At 42.7% G+C, this 17,169-nt stretch overlaps 1 protein-coding gene and 6 non-coding genes across 7 annotated transcripts in view; 6 read left to right on the plus strand and 1 right to left on the minus strand.

Moving 5' to 3' along the window:
- LOC126229574 (uncharacterized) overlaps positions 1 to 17,169 on the minus strand; it is a 668,091-nt gene that overhangs the window by 507,399 nt on the left and 143,523 nt on the right. The gene's annotated exons all lie outside the window — the stretch shown is intronic.
- Positions 13,405 to 13,479, plus strand: Trnat-ugu (transfer RNA threonine (anticodon UGU)). Its single transcript has one exon. It is a non-coding gene; the product is annotated as a tRNA-Thr (tRNA).
- Trnat-ugu (transfer RNA threonine (anticodon UGU)) lies at positions 13,811 to 13,885 on the plus strand. Its single transcript has one exon. It is a non-coding gene; the product is annotated as a tRNA-Thr (tRNA).
- Trnat-ugu (transfer RNA threonine (anticodon UGU)) lies at positions 14,217 to 14,291 on the plus strand. Its single transcript has one exon. It is a non-coding gene; the product is annotated as a tRNA-Thr (tRNA).
- Trnat-ugu (transfer RNA threonine (anticodon UGU)) lies at positions 14,623 to 14,697 on the plus strand. Its single transcript has one exon. It is a non-coding gene; the product is annotated as a tRNA-Thr (tRNA).
- Positions 15,029 to 15,103, plus strand: Trnat-ugu (transfer RNA threonine (anticodon UGU)). Its single transcript has one exon. It is a non-coding gene; the product is annotated as a tRNA-Thr (tRNA).
- On the plus strand, positions 15,435 to 15,509 carry Trnat-ugu (transfer RNA threonine (anticodon UGU)). The gene has a single exon. It is a non-coding gene; the product is annotated as a tRNA-Thr (tRNA).

Genomic DNA, 17,169 nt, shown 5'->3' on the forward strand with positions numbered 1-17,169 from the left:
CTGCTCTGTTAATGCTTTCCATTTGCCAAATTAAAGCAGCAACTGCATCTGAGGTAGTAGCACATGTTTCCACCATTTTGTATACTCTACTTCCACCTTAATTCAACTGATTTTTCTTTTTATTTCTTTAAAAAAAAAAAAAGAAAAAGAAAGACAGAACACAAACTACCATTTAACTATACAAAAAAAAAAAAAAATGCAAGCACAAATTAATTTCTCCATCACAGCATCTACAGATGACCAGTATGCCTACATACAAATACACAACTGTTACAGTTCTGGTTCATGGCAACTAGTGCCCAGACAAATTGCAAAATGAACACCTCACTGGCACTAAATTATCATGTCCACCATTACCTCTACACAAAGTAACTCTAAGGATCTCATATCCTAGCTCACACAACTAACTCTGACAATGAGAGCAAACATAAAAAATAACATAAGTAAACCTTAGACTCACTGCACTGCCTTGTGCTGAGCTGGTACCTACATCAAGTGCCACTGTCTCACTCACCACTCACTTAAACCAACTCTCTAACCAAAATATACTGTTGGACATCGGCGAATACTTTCTAACACAATGTACTGCATAGGAAATTGAGGAAACCACTTCCTGACACCAAATGGTTACAATCCCCCTGAGCTCAAGGGTTTTAATATGTCAGAATGACTGAGAGCTATGATCAGGAAGAGACAGGTGACCCACACCGAAGTGTGCAGAGAAACACAGGCAAGTGTGTCGTTAACTTTATTACATCAAAGGCACACAATGGGCCATCTGCTGAACTTGGTGACGGCACCACATAGCGTGCATGCGTGGGTCAGCACCATTGCCAATGCCGAAATCTGTAGTGTCAGCATCTGGTCACCCAGTGTTGCAGAAATAACACTCCTGCTCATGCCATGGCTAAGTGGCCGCTGCATGTGTTAGCTGTGCCCGTGGCCCGGAACATGACTGACTGCTCCCTCAAGCACAACTTTGCACCTGGGATGCTGTGAGTTCTCACCTCAGCTCCGGCCCTGCGAACGGCACCTTGCAGTCCACTGGATGATGCCACCCAGAGAGTGGAGGCCAGAAGTGTTCTCACTCCTCATACCATTACAGCGCCAAGGGGCCTTGCCACAGCTATGATGCATATGTGCATCAGAGGTTGGAGATAGATTCAGTGGGATGGTTGGTTGCCAATATCCATCACCAAAAGGTTATCATAGTTGGCCTGCATTCTCTCCTGTTCTACACATGGGCAGAATGGCGAAACAACTGCCTGATTTGAGCCTCTGGGCTCACTTATTCATGTGCCTTTTCTCTATGCCTCTGATGTAGTTCCTCTGGTGGGGACAAATGGAGAGCTCTTTAATAATTAGGTCAGCTTTCGTCAGCCCACTTGGGCCCCTACACACAAGTCACTGGGTGCTGTTGTAAACATACGGGTTCTTCACACCATGTCAGTGCCCCATGCTGCCCTGATTACTTCACACTTGTATACAGTCACACTTGTATACAGTGCCTGCCTGGCCATGCCTTCCTGTCTACAAGCGGCATCGTAAACCTGCCTAGCAAGAAAGTTTACAAAATATCAACATTGCCCGTGCCTGCCTTCTGATGAGCCAGTCAATCCCTTAACTACTACCTTCCAGCCATAGCTGCACAAAATTTACAAGAATTCCCAAATCCACACCTTTACTTATTCGTGGTGCAGCAGACTGAAACCTAATCACTGGCAAGGTGCACCACATCCGTCTGTCATATGTGCTGAGCCACTATGGGACAGAGCTAACATAGCCAAGTGTGTCCAGAAGAGAAAGAATCCTCCACCTCCAGAGTGATGTTTCAAACACCCCTATGCTTCATTGTCACATAACTGAACATCACCCTTTCCAAACATTTGTCTGAAATCTTGGCCTGGTTCTGTCACTAAACTGATCACTATTCTCCATCTCCTTTAGCTCAAATGAGTCTATCTCTAGATGCAATGTGGCATCACGTATCAGCCATGTAGGAATTTAAACACTCATAAACAAAGTTCCTGTTGTGATAACATGGGGTCTGAGTCTCCAGTGACGTCTTTCTGCCCACCTCACCTGACGTCTCCCTGCCCACTATAATGGTCGACTGTCATGCGGGTAGATACTGTGGCAGTCATATGAGTCAGCCAACACCCTGCAAAAACATGTGTGGCTGATAACTGCATACAGTCACATTATCAATCCGCACCATTCTATATAATGATTATTTAGTACAATAATATTATGAGAAGGAAAGTTGTTACTCACCATGTAGAAGAGATGCTGAGTTGCAGATAGGCACAACAAAAAGACTCTCACAATTAAAGCTTTCAGCAATTTAAGGCCTTCATCAACAATAGACTCATATATGCACACACACACACACACACACATACACACACAAACACAAATGCAACTCACACACACGACTCGTGTGTGTGTGTGTGTGTGTGTGTGTGTTTGTTTGTGTGTGTGTGTGTGTGTGTGTCTATTGTTGACAAAGACCTTAATGGCTGAAAGCTTTAATTGTGAGAGTCTTTTTGTTGTGCCTATCTGCAACTCAGCATTTCTTCTGCATGGTGAGTAACAACTTTCCTTCTCATAATATTGTTACATTCTATCCTGTATTTTCCATTGTTCTATTTAGTATAATATAATTTGTGGTCAATGTAGAAAGGATATCAGTGACTGGAGTTATGCAGTGTCATGTGTAGAATTTCCTATCTCCACTTTCCATCTCCACGATGAACTGAGAGAGTAAATTTTGTCCCGAAATAGAATTATAACTTTAAATAAATGGAAACAAAGGTTTGATCATCATCGTCTTGCTTATCAGAATTATCTCACTACCCAATAGGACTTTGTTGAATGGCACTGTCCAGAGGCCTTTGGGGTGAACTGTTGCATCCTTTATCATTCACCAGTAAGTGCTAATGAACACATGAGCCCGCATGATGGTGTCATACTACTGCTGTTACAGGCAGGTGAAGGTGAATCACATGCTGGTCTATCCCATTCTTTTACAACTATGTATCCCCGCTTGTTATCCTACCCTGAGACTTCTGATATGAATTCTCCATATAGTAGATAAATCAAGAACACAATATTGTGAATTGGTTCAGCAGTTAAGTGCTCCCTGCTCACATTAGCTGCAAGATGGAAGCCTGGTGCAGCATCACATATGCCTCCTTATTCTCCTCTCTTCTGCTACATGTATGAGTTGTGTACATGGAGTCCAGCACAGCTCACATGTTCCAACCTACACATCCCCCCTCCCCCCCCCCCCCCTCCTGCCTCCTGGGCCCACTGTTCACCACAGGTTTCTAGTCATTCCATAATGTCATGAGGTTCCCCGCCTTCGCTTCTCAGTGACTGGCCTTGCTATGTTAACAAGCTTATCAGAATGTCCCAGCTGGTAGTACCTTGACTTGGTGCTATGTAAACAACTTCCGGGATAGCATAATTATGTCTAGATACACTGAGGTGTATTTCACCCTACTTCTAAATTTGCTTTTCCAACATGCTAAATCTACTCTGTAACACATCACCTCGATAATCAATGGACATTGTGTAGCAACAATGATACTCTTGTGCTCTGATTACCAGACCTGTTAATGTGACAAAATTTGGTAATGTGCAGTTATTCCAAGCATTCTCTTAAGATTGTTTCACCATAGCAAATTACTACATAGTGCCATCCAAGGGGTGCAGTGGATACCTCTTTCTTCATTACATATTTGATTCTATTGCAGAAAATATATGTGCTATTGATGTTAGGGACAACTGCATATTCAATATCCCCACTATCAGATGCTGAGATGGACACAGATGAGCTGGCATTGGTATCACAACAGAATAGTGCAGAACACTGTTATGGAGGGCATGCATAAAGCATTGATTCGGCAGACCCACTGACCCTGTCATTTACCGGCCAGAGGTAATAGCCCAGCCCAGCAGTTTTTATGCAGACATTAATTACCTCAGACATGGCCTTTGCTTCACGCCATGTTCTGTTTTCTGTTGCTTAGTTTATTCAGTAGCACAAACTGGTTGTATTGTGTTTGCTCTATGCTCTTTTCTACAAGGTGTTTGGACTCTCAGCTCTCCAGCAGATTGATTTGGTGTCAAAACAGGTATATTTTTTTCCATCTGATATTTTTTCTACTCCTAAAAATAACCAGACTTTTTCACTAAAGTTAACTGAAGTTAGCAATATAGTTACTTACATGAAAAATCCAATGAGTTAGTACTTATATTTGGAGAAATTTGTCTACACCATTTGAAAATAAAACATTCCCACTTTATAGGAAAGTATTTTAAACTATATAAAACTAATTATCTTCTGCAACAATTGAACTTGAAATACTGGATCAGTACCATTTTCCACAGCAGATATTATTGAAACTAATGTTATATTTCGGACTCTGACGATATAATTTTACAACCTTAATTTTTCTGTACTAATTAATTTATCAGTTAATAATTTCATAAGATTCAATCTCATTTGCAATACGGCATCTGTTCATGTAAATAAGGGGAATCACAATGCAGAAGAATAATAGTGTCCACGTATTCTTATAAATGCGTAACCAGCAACATGAGTGCCCAAACAAAGTACACCTATACAACAACAACATCAAGCATGTTACTGAGGACAATATAAGATGTCACCATTGTGGCTCAGGGCACTAGCCTTGTTGGTATGCAGCAGAAGCATCATTCCTATGAGGTGCAGCTAGTGTGGACGTATCTGAACCTGACACATCACGTGGCTGCAAACAGTCCAAAACCAATTCAGCTGCCAGCTGGTACTTATGCCATCTGGTAGTAAACACCAGATTGCCAACTAAGGAATGCTGCCCCAGGAGCTATACAGAGTATCCAACAGTCTTCATCCTTGCTATACTGAGACTTGGCCTTTCAACACTCAGCCTTGCAGAATTTGGTATCTAGCTTTATTATTGTGACTGTACTCACAATCTGTTGTCTTATCTTCTGGTCCTTAAGATATAGACTTCATCAGATACTCAGTGAACTAGACATTCTAGGTAAACTGTCTAGCTGTTGCTTATCCTACCAGTAAGGTTAAACTGAGACAGTTACTTTCAATGATACATTATTTTGGGTTCTTGTTAATTAATGCTTCAGGATGAAGAAGAGTGACTTTATGTTGTTACTATTGAACCTATTGTTTCTTACCTAAGTGTATGTTCTTCTGCACCTAGCCCAGCACGTATCACTTTGCTTGGTAATGAGTCTTCCCCACACACATAGTGTGCTTACATCAGCTTTCTCTCTCAGTATGTAGACAGCCACAACAGACATGACTGACCATGTACTATCGCTTTTGCAAAACATATGACAGGCACAACAAGTGATGTTGGAAAAGATGGCATCAATAATCAATAATCATCCAAAGTTTCCAACAGAGTGTCTCACATTGACTCCAGGGCTTCCAGGTGTCGCCACTACTGTTCCCAATATTTGAGAGGAAAGCAGAACCATGAACCCACCACACCTGCCATCTAGAACAGCATTTCATCACCCAAGGTATATCAAGTGATACCCAGCAACATGCTTTTCTATTGGCGTAGGCAGGAGCTGATGTCCATTGCTTCTTGCAGCAGTTAAATCCAGAAGCAGAACTACATGCCTTTACCTATGAACATTTGAAAACATGTTTATTACAATATTTTGATTTGTAAGTTTGTGTGGCAGCTGCCAGGCAAAAATTGTTTAGTCGTCACAAATGGAACGGACAGTTCTACCAGGAGTGAAGAGTTCAACTGCAGGGACTTACCCTGTGTCACCATTTTCAGTGCTCCAGTGCTAAGTGCAAACAGTCATATGCTCAACTGCTGGTTAGGGATATGATTCTAGTTCATTTCCCAGATGAGGGGCTCAGAAATGAGCTCTCAAATTAAATGTCCCCATCTTTAGCAACTTGCCTTCCACTCACTTGGGCTTTTGAGCTGTCAGTCCAGTCCTCCGTGACCCTGCTAGACCCATCACAGGCATTTGCCACCCACCTCACACCCAAGACCCAAACTCAGTCCCATCTCCCAAAGCTAATGTTTACATCAGCCAAGTCTTCCTCTAAAAAAAAAAAAAAAAAAAAAAAAAAAAAAAAAAAAAAAAAAAAAAAAAAAAAAAAAAAAAAAAAGACGCAGGTCACCGACACAACACAACAAGAAGTTACTGTTATGAAGCAATTTGCAGTGGTGCGGTTTCTTTCGTCCATTACCTGCACCTACCTGTGAACTGATTGCAGCAGATCGGTGGTAGGAAAGCTGAGCAGAAACCTGCCATACTGCAACTCTCACTAGGCTGCATACAATGTAACTATTGGAAGAATCAGGAAAAGGTCTTAATTTTGAATGAAAAGTGGAAATACTGCCAAAACTCCAGTATATTCTGAAACTTGATAATTTACATGTTCAGTGCCAAGCTCATGCTAATCTTAATACAGTCACACACAAAGTCTTTCATTCATGTTAACAAGTTTATGGTAATGTATTTCCTGAAATCTGAACAGCTACTAAGTACGGATTGTTCTTAAATGAAAATGCTTGCCATACTATTAAGTTTATCGGTGTCTAATGCACTCAAGTTTTTATTCACCGATCTGCTCAATATGCCATGCAGAATTACTGTCTTTATTCACACACAAAATCAGTTAAAAAATCCATACTTTCTAACAAACACACCATAATAATATTACGGTATATTAATAATTTTTACTTATGGACCATCTGACAGCAACTGAATAAAACACAATTTTAGTGCCATACGCGTTTCGCCTTTATTTTCTGCAAGGCATCATCAGTGGCAGGTTGCGTGGACAATTTCCTACATATTACGCTCCTGTTGCATTTTTGGTGTTGTTCTTCTTCTTCTTCTTATGAACGCCAATTTGCGGTTTTTTTCCCCCATTCCACAACACTATGCACTGAACGCTTGTTTTATTCAGTTGCTGTCAGACGGTCCATAAGTAAAAATTATTAATATACCGTAATATTACATGCAACTGAGGAAGACAGGACTATAAAAGTTGAAGACACCATAATAAATATGCCTTCACTTTAAAACACTTCTGGAACATGTAACACAACTAAAACTGGCAAATTATAACTTCCTTTGGAGCTCATGCTACACATGACCATACCATTGAATGGCTGTGCTCCAACTCCTTTAGACTGCTGTAAACATTTGATATCTCCAAGAGAAAAGACACATGAAGAATACTCCATTCTCATGGGTCAGTTTTCTTTAAGGTCAATAGAAAAACATTATTCTCCCACTTTAGTCTGCACTTTTTATGACTAACCAATCAACAAATAACACACTTTCGAACTGTACTTTTTCCCAAAATAAATATTTAACATTCTGATATTTTATTTATACTTTATGCTACTAACTACTTTCATTTGCACTCAAATTACCTTTCCTTTTACCATAAACTTACTTAACATATTATGATGCAAAATTCCCCGTCATACAACATTCATCAGTAGAACAATGATCCACATATTTACTTTATACCACATTCACACATCATTCACACTACTAAAAGCACATACAAAACTGTACAAACATAAATAAACAAAAAAGCCTTTAAGAAATAAACAGAACAATTCAAGAAAACATTCTCTTGACCTGTTTCTTGAATGTCTCTGTGCACTACTTTCCTCTAGCAGATGAAAATTAGAACTACATATCGACTGAAACCGCTTCAGACCATCTGTCACTGTGCACGCATGAGTAATTCTCCAAATACACAGGATCTAGACAGGAGTGCTATAAGGGGTCACACCTCAAATTGTTTCAAAATGCATCACCACCAGCAGTGCTACTTTCACAGTGTGAAGTGCAAAGCCTGTGGTAAAACTGGACATAAGGCAGAGGTTTGAAAGTCCACATTTAAAATGAACGTTGATAGTACTGATCTAAACACACTGGGGTCTAACTTTGATGAAGTGGACTACGTGCAAGGCCTGGATGTCCTCCACATGCCGGCCATTCTACCCATCTCCAATTGATTGTTGGAATTATAGAGGGTAATCAGCACTGTCCCTACCACCTTTCAAATAGATACTGTCTCCTCCACCACCATCATGAACTGGGACACCTATAGGCACCTCGGTTTACTATCACTCCAAACCATCACAAAACAAATGAAGAGATACAGCAATAACACCGCTGAGATGAAGGGCCAATTCAGAGCTCAAATTAAGTCTAAAGCAGTATCCCTGTTGCCTAGTATTCTTGTCGTTGACTTAACGAGAGCCACAAACATCTTGAATTTAGATGTCTTTAATGTTTTGGATCCTGAAGTCCACGATTCAATAAACTGCATATCACCTTTTGTGCCTTGTACTTATCATCATGAAACATTTTTTGAAATATACCTCAGTTTCATCCCATCAGGCAACCTGCATCACTAACTCTGAAGCACACATCACCTTGAAGCACTTAGTGATGTCTATGTTTTTTAAGCCCAAAAATGTCCCTTTCATATTACAGAATAAGCTTCACCTCAAGCTACGACTGCAAGAAGAAGAAATCCTGACCCCACTGGTCAAAGACAGTGGGATACTCCTATTGCGGGAGTCAGAAAAGAAGACTGACCTTCACGAATTTGTGGCATTTTTTAGGAAACAATCAATGCACAAACTATCATTGATGCCTATCCTGTCCCAAAGATAAAAGATGTGGCAAAACTTGCCAGTGGCACACTATTTTCAAAAACTGACTTAAGTGAGGTCCTTTTACAACTACCTTTGGATGAAGCCTCCAGGCACATCTCAGTTATTCATACCAGATTTCGAATTTTCTAATACAATCATCTGCTGTTTGGCATCGCCAGTGCTCCAGCAATATTTCAATGATATTTGAAACACCTGATGGAAGGAGTTCTGGACACAGCTTATTATCTCGATGACATCCTCGTCACTGGTAGAAATGTGAAGTACCTTGCAGCAAATTTTGAAGCCTTATTCAGCATTCTCCAACAAGCCAACATGAAGTGTAGCAAAGACAAATGTTCTTTTTTTGTGCCAAAAGCTGAATATCTAGGGTTTGTTTTTGGTGCTTCATACCATGCAGAAGCAATAAAAAAAACTGTCAGTTCCAAAGGCTACCAAACAACTAAAATAACAGTTTAGTCAGCTGAACTACTACTGGAAATTCATTTCCCATGCAGTGGCAATTGGTGAATCACTCCATTAGCTACTTTGCAAAAATGTTAAATGGCATTGATTCTCTACTTGAGACAAGGGATTTTGGGCCTTATACAGTAACTGGCACTCCTCCTGCCAACATTCCTTGTGGCTTAAGACCCTACAAAGTTACTGATTTGTGCAGCATTCTTCCTCACAAAGTCAAAAGGGTGGAATGCCCAACTGCATTTGCCTCAAAAACTCTGACACTTGCAATTACAGGCAAATGAAAAAAACGGTTTTGGTCATTATATTTGTTCTCAAAAAGTTTCATGACTATATGTATGTCTGTATTTTGTTCTTTTAACAGATAATTACCCACTTCTGCCATTGCTTAACTCTCATGCTAACATACCTACCAAGACTGACCAGGGCCTGCAACAAAGAGCACTGTTTCTCCTTGGATACTGCTACATTGTTCAGTACTATTCAACAACAAAGCATATGAACATAGACACATCATCCAATCTCCTGGTGGGGTAGAATCCCAACTTTGATGCTGCATTGGAGTGCTGCTTCCATATGGAGTCAGAGTCAGAGGCTGCCTTCACACATTTGCCTATAGATACCATAACAATGGCAGGAGGTGACCAGAGGATCATGACCTTGATGATGTCCTCAAGTATGTGAAACGCCAGTGGCCAGTGGACCGCAAACTCATCCGGCTTTCTGTGGGTCAGGTGTACAGAGTGCCGTAAGCATGAATTTTCTATGCTCGATAGTATCCTCTTGCTGGTCAGAGACAACAGTCACATGAGGGCCATGATACAATGCACTCTCCAATGGCAGGTGCTGACGTCACTCCACCAGAATCACTGGGCATGATCATCACCAAAAGACTGGCCAAACTACACTTTTTTTGAAGGCCCTAGACAAAGACATCAAACAAATGATTGCAGTTTGCCTGACATGCCAGAACGGACAACCCTGGCGTACTGATATTTCCTATGGCCCAAAGCAATGACCCCTTGGTCCCAGATTCATGTGGATTTCACCAGGCGTTTTCTTGGCTCCTATTGGTTGATCCTGGTTAATGCTGTGATCAAATTTCCCTGTATGTCACAGATGCAATCAACTTAATTAGCAATAACAATACAAGCCTATTACACATTTTCTTCACTGAATGATTATCAGAAACTGTAGTAGCAGACAACAGGTCTCACTTAACATTGGCAGAATCACAATAATTTTTTGAAGAAAATGGCATCAATTTAATCCCTATGGCATTGTTCAATTTGGGTTCTAAATGCCTGGTGGCAACGTTCATCCACACCTTTAAAACCCAGAAGGCAAATTTGCACTGGTATTGATGAGGCATTTATCTTGTTTTTCACCTCCTATCGCTCCACATCACAGGACAGGCCAAGCCCAGCAGACGAACTACACAATAATCCCAGCTCTCCACTGCCTATCCCTCCAATCATGCACGTCCACTCCAGCAGTCTCCCCGCCATCATTATTCCCCTTGGGATGACATGTGGGCAGTGGTGCCTTTCAGGGCCACCAAAAAGTGGTGACCATGCTCATCAACTGCCTCCTCGACAGGGCCGTGGTCAAAGTCCAACTCACACATTACAACTTCTCCACCAACAGCTCAATCAAGTGCAACCTTCACAAAGCTCATGTGACCACAAAATATTTTTCCTCAATTTCTTTTCTAGATCTGCTCTACCCAAATGAAAGCCACCAACACCACCTGTATCACACTCAGGATCCAGTGTTTTCAGGAATCACAGATACCAGTCTCCCAGCCAAGACATCTCCATCTGCATTATGAGTACTCGTGGATAAAGCTGATTTTTGTATGCTATGTCTGTAAACTAAAATCCTTACTTATTTCTCTGCTTAACGACTATGAATGACCACCAAGAGCCTATTACAATGGGAATAATCCCCCATTCTCACAAGTAGGTACAGCATTGTACAGAGTGGTTATAATTAAACTTTCACTACTGTCACCCTCTCCCACAAGAAATTTCCAAATCATCAGTCAATTTGAACTTCCAAATCATGCTCTTCAACACCTGTGTGGAAAGATGACCTCTTCATATTTCTTTAATGTGTCAATACTTGCGAAGAGTAGTGTCACTGTCGCTGGACAGACAGCTTGTTGGCGATCATGCCCACACAGAATGCAGCACAGTGGATGCAGCTTAGCTTGTAGATCACATGACTGGTTTCACAGGTAGCCCTGCCTTTGTGGGATAGGTGATGTTTGTGACTGGACTAGGATAAGGTGGGGTAGGAGGATGTGTGGGACATATCATGCATGTAGGTCTATTACAAGGATATGAGCTGTGAGGTAAGGGTTTGGGAGCAGGTGTTGTGTAGAGATTGAAGAGTATATTTTGTAGGTTCGGTGGGAAGGGTGGAAAGGATTGTGGGCAGAAAATTTCGTATTTCAGTGTATGACGAGAGGTAGTTGAAACCCTGGTGGAGAATGTAATTCAGTTGCTCCAGTCCTGAATGGTACTGAGTTACAATGGGAATGCTCCTCTGTGGCTGAACAGTGAGACTTTGGGAGGTGGTGGCTGACTGGAAAGATATAGTACAGGAGATTTGTTTTTGTATAGGGTTGTAAGGATAATAATGGTCTGTAAAGGCCTCAGTGAGACCCTCAGTATACATTGAGAGGGACCACACATCACAGCAGATGCAATGGCCACAGGAGGTTAGGCTGTATGAAGGGACTTCTTGGTATGGAATGGGCGGCTGCTGTCGAAGTGTAGGTATTGCTGGTGGTTAGTAGATTTTATATGGATGGAGGTAATGATGTAGCCATCTTTGAGGTAGACGTCGACATCTATGAAGGTGGTTTGTTGGGTTGAGCAGGACCAGATGAGGTGAATGGAGAAGAAGCTGTTGAGGTTTTAGAGGAATGTGGATAGGGTGTCCACACCCTTGATCCAGATTGCAAAGATGTCATCACCTGGTCCTACCCAACCCAACAAGCCACCTTCTTAGATATTGACCTCCACCTCAAAGATGGCTACATCAGTACCTCTGTCCATATCAAACCTACTAACCGCAACCAATAGCTCCACTTCAACAGCAGCCATCCGTTCCATACCAAGAAGTTCCTTTCATACAGCCTAGCCACCTGTGGCTGTTGCATCTGCTGTGATGAGTGATCCCTCTTCAAATATACCGAGGGTCTCACTGAGGCCTTCACAGACTGTAATTATCCCCCGAACCTTGTAAAAAAACAAATCTCCCTTACCCTTATCTTTCCAGTCAGCCACCACCTCCCAAAGTCTTACTGTCCAGCCACAGATGAACATTCGAAATGATAATTAAATGAACACCCTAGCTGCAAGCAGGCGTTGATACACTTCATTGGGGACATGTTGAAAATGTGTGCCCCGACCGGGACTCGAACCTGGGATCTCCTGCTTACATGGCAGACGCTCTATCCATCTGAGCCACCGCGGGCACAGAGGATAGTGTGTCTGCAGGGACTTATCCCTTGCACGCTCCCCGTGAGATCCACATTCCCAACATGTCCACAACACTACATTCGTAGTGCGCCTATTAGATGTTTGCCCATCATACTCATTACTCGTGGCAGATTAATCTACCAAGTCCCGTACGAGTTCGGGCATAGCGTGTGCGTTCGCACACAAGAAGGTCAAAGGCCGGGAACCCATATTTATTTTAACTATATATGACCATGCAGCTTTGCTAGAATTGAAATGATAATTAAATGAACACCCTAGCTGCAAGCAGGCGTTGATACACTTCATTGGGGACATGTTGAAAATGTGTGCCCCGACCGGGACTCGAACCCGGGATCTCCTGCTTACATGGCATGTAAGCAGGAGATCCCGGGTTCGAGTCCCGGTCGGGGCACACATTTTCAACATGTCCCCAATGAAGTGTATCAACGCCTGCTTGCAGCTAGGGTGTTCATTTAATTATCATTTCAATTCTAGCAAAGCTGCATGGTCATATATAGTTAAAATAAATATGGGTTCCCGGCCTTTGACCTTCTTGTGTGCGAACGCACACGCTATGCCCGAACTCGTACGGGACTTGGTAGATTAATCTGCCACGAGTAATGAGTATGATGGGCAAACATCTAATAGGCGCACTACGAATGTAGTGTTGTGGACATGTTGGGAATGTGGATCTCACGGGGAGCGTGCAAGGGATAAGTCCCTGCAGACACACTATCCTCCGTGCCCGCGGTGGCTCAGATGGATAGAGCGTCTGCCATGTAAGCAGGAGATCCCGGGTTCGAGTCCCGGTCGGGGCACACATTTTCAACATGTCCCCAATGAAGTGTATCAACGCCTGCTTGCAGCTAGGGTGTTCATTTAATTATCATTTCAATTCTAGCAAAGCTGCATGGTCATATATAGTTAAAATAAATATGGGTTCCCGGCCTTTGACCTTCTTGTGTGCGAACGCACACGCTATGCCCGAACTCGTACGGGACTTGGTAGATTAATCTGCCACGAGTAATGAGTATGATGGGCAAACATCTAATAGGCGCACTACGAATGTAGTGTTGTGGACATGTTGGGAATGTGGATCTCACGGGGAGCGTGCAAGGGATAAGTCCCTGCAGACACACTATCCTCTGTGCCCGCGGTGGCTCAGATGGATAGAGCGTCTGCCATGTAAGCAGGAGATCCCGGGTTCGAGTCCCGGTCGGGGCACACATTTTCAACATGTCCCCAATGAAGTGTATCAACGCCTGCTTGCAGCTAGGGTGTTCATTTAATTATCATTTCAATTCTAGCAAAGCTGCATGGTCATATATAGTTAAAATAAATATGGGTTCCCGGCCTTTGACCTTCTTGTGTGCGAACGCACACGCTATGCCCGAACTCGTACGGGACTTGGTAGATTAATCTGCCACGAGTAATGAGTATGATGGGCAAACATCTAATAGGCGCACTACGAATGTAGTGTTGTGGACATGTTGGGAATGTGGATCTCACGGGGAGCGTACAAGGGATAAGTCCCTGCAGACACACTATCCTCTGTGCCCGCGGTGGCTCAGATGGATAGAGCGTCTGCCATGTAAGCAGGAGATCCCGGGTTCGAGTCCCGGTCGGGGCACACATTTTCAACATGTCCCCAATGAAGTGTATCAACGCCTGCTTGCAGCTAGGGTGTTCATTTAATTATCATTTCAATTCTAGCAAAGCTGCATGGTCATATATAGTTAAAATAAATATGGGTTCCCGGCCTTTGACCTTCTTGTGTGCGAACGCACACGCTATGCCCGAACTCGTACGGGACTTGGTAGATTAATCTGCCACGAGTAATGAGTATGATGGGCAAACATCTAATAGGCGCACTACGAATGTAGTGTTGTGGACATGTTGGGAATGTGGATCTCACGGGGAGCGTGCAAGGGATAAGTCCCTGCAGACACACTATCCTCTGTGCCCGCGGTGGCTCAGATGGATAGAGCGTCTGCCATGTAAGCAGGAGATCCCGGGTTCGAGTCCCGGTCGGGGCACACATTTTCAACATGTCCCCAATGAAGTGTATCAACGCCTGCTTGCAGCTAGGGTGTTCATTTAATTATCATTTCAATTCTAGCAAAGCTGCATGGTCAGATATAGTTAAAATAAATATGGGTTCCCGGCCTTTGACCTTCTTGTGTGCGAACGCACACGCTATGCCCGAACTCGTACGGGACTTGGTAGATTAATCTGCCACGAGTAATGAGTATGATGGGCAAACATCTAATAGGCGCACTACGAATGTAGTGTTGTGGACATGTTGGGAATGTGGATCTCACGGGGAGCGTGCAAGGGATAAGTCCCTGCAGACACACTATCCTCTGTGCCCGCGGTGGCTCAGATGGATAGAGCGTCTGCCATGTAAGCAGGAGATCCCGGGTTCGAGTCCCGGTCGGGGCACACATTTTCAACATGTCCCCAATGAAGTGTATCAACGCCTGCTTGCAGCTAGGGTGTTCATTTAATTATCATTTCAATTCTAGCAAAGCTGCATGGTCATATATAGTTAAAATAAATATGGGTTCCCGGCCTTTGACCTTCTTGTGTGCGAACGCACACGCTATGCCCGAACTCGTACGGGACTTGGTAGATTAATCTGCCACGAGTAATGAGTATGATGGGCAAACATCTAATAGGCGCACTACGAATGTAGTGTTGTGGACATGTTGGGAATGTGGATCTCACGGGGAGCGTGCAAGGGATAAGTCCCTGCAGACACACTATCCTCTGTGCCCGCGGTGGCTCAGATGGATAGAGCGTCTGCCATGTAAGCAGGAGATCCCGGGTTCGAGTCCCGGTCGGGGCACACATTTTCAACATGTCCCCAATGAAGTGTATCAACGCCTGCTTGCAGCTAGGGTGTTCATTTAATTATCATTTCAATTCTAGCAAAGCTGCATGGTCATATATAGTTAAAAAAAAAAAAAAAAAAAAAAAAAAAAAAAAAAAAAAAAAAAAAAAAAAGATGAACATTCCCCTAATAACTCAGTACCACCCAGGCCTGGAGCAACTGAATTAATTCTACGCCAGGGTCTTGACTACCTGTCTTCATGGCCTGAAATGAGAAATGTCCCTCTTCCCAACTCATTGCCTCATGACTCACATCCCTGAATTCTTTGTGGGCTTGACAACCAACAAGCCATCTGCGTGCATGAATGGCCAATATGCATCCTTCACACTAACACCAGCTTTTCTGAATTGTATAGGTGAGAACTATCCCTGCAAGATATCCTATGTTCCTGTAACCATCCTGGCCTTAGCTTTAGTCAGTTATTGTCCGCACCCATCTAGACCCTTCCCTTTTCCCATTCCAGCACAACACAACCCTCTTTTCCACCAATGCACTCAGTCTTTTTACTTCTCTCATTTTCCGCAACTCTCCCTCTCTCCACCGCCCTCCGTATAACCTCCCAACCACACCTAGCTGCTGTAGCCTCTCTCCACCTCATCCCTGCATAGTCTCCAGCAATACTTCACCACCACCCTCATCCTTACCCTACTATCCATCCCCCTACCTACCCCAGCCACCCACTTACCCCCTCCCAGTTGCCTCTGCCATCATGCACTGCTGCTGTTGCTCATAGTCTGGCTTCAGTTGCCAGAGTGTGTGTGCATCTGTTGTCCTTCTTGGCCAAAAGCTTATTTTGTGACAGTTTTTGGTGTGTCTATCTGGGACTCAGCATCTCTGCTATATGGTGAATATTCTAAGTTCTTCATTTGTGTGGCTGGCCATATTGTTCACAGTTGCTTCACAGTTTTTGAGGATATTTTAATTTCATCTTTGCAACTACAAGAAAATGCTTGTTTTTGTCAACAAATGTGTTTCATTTTATTGAAATAAAACATCATCAGTGATCTGTAAAGGAAAACATTAACAATTTGATTTGGTTTCTAGATTCATAAAGCAGTTAATTAGAAAACATGCTGAATTTTACTTACGGTATCTCATGCCCGGTTTTTTGCTTACGTCAGAAAACATCATCTGCTTGCAAGTTTTTGGGTTGTTTCTTCACTGTTATTTCTGCCCTAATCCCACACTGCTTAGCAGAACTGCACATTTTTTGCTAAACACAACACTAAATTGCACTATTAATATTTATTTGTATCTTTAAGGCTACAAATGTATCACATGTTTTGTCCCGTGTTCAATTTTACTGCTAGTTTTTCTTTGATCTAAAACTGTTCTTTTTTCTGCTATTAAGTTAGGTGTATTATTCCATTTAATTATATTACTATGCATTTATATAATATGTAAGAAAAATGCAAGAGTAGTGATATAATTAAAAATCTAAATTGTGAGCAGGAGGATAGGTGGGTGGGGTGGGGTGGGGGGAGGCAAAATGAGTGAATAGAGAGAACAAGGTAGTGGGATGGTGAGAGAGTTGGAGGAAAAGGTCATAAGCAAGAGAGAAAATGATATGGGGAAGAGAGGGGGGCAGGGGGGAGGGGCAGGGGGAGTGATAGAG

Source organism: Schistocerca nitens, unplaced genomic scaffold (genome assembly GCF_023898315.1).
Source record: "Schistocerca nitens isolate TAMUIC-IGC-003100 unplaced genomic scaffold, iqSchNite1.1 HiC_scaffold_375, whole genome shotgun sequence".
NCBI lineage: Eukaryota > Metazoa > Arthropoda > Insecta > Orthoptera > Acrididae > Schistocerca > Schistocerca nitens.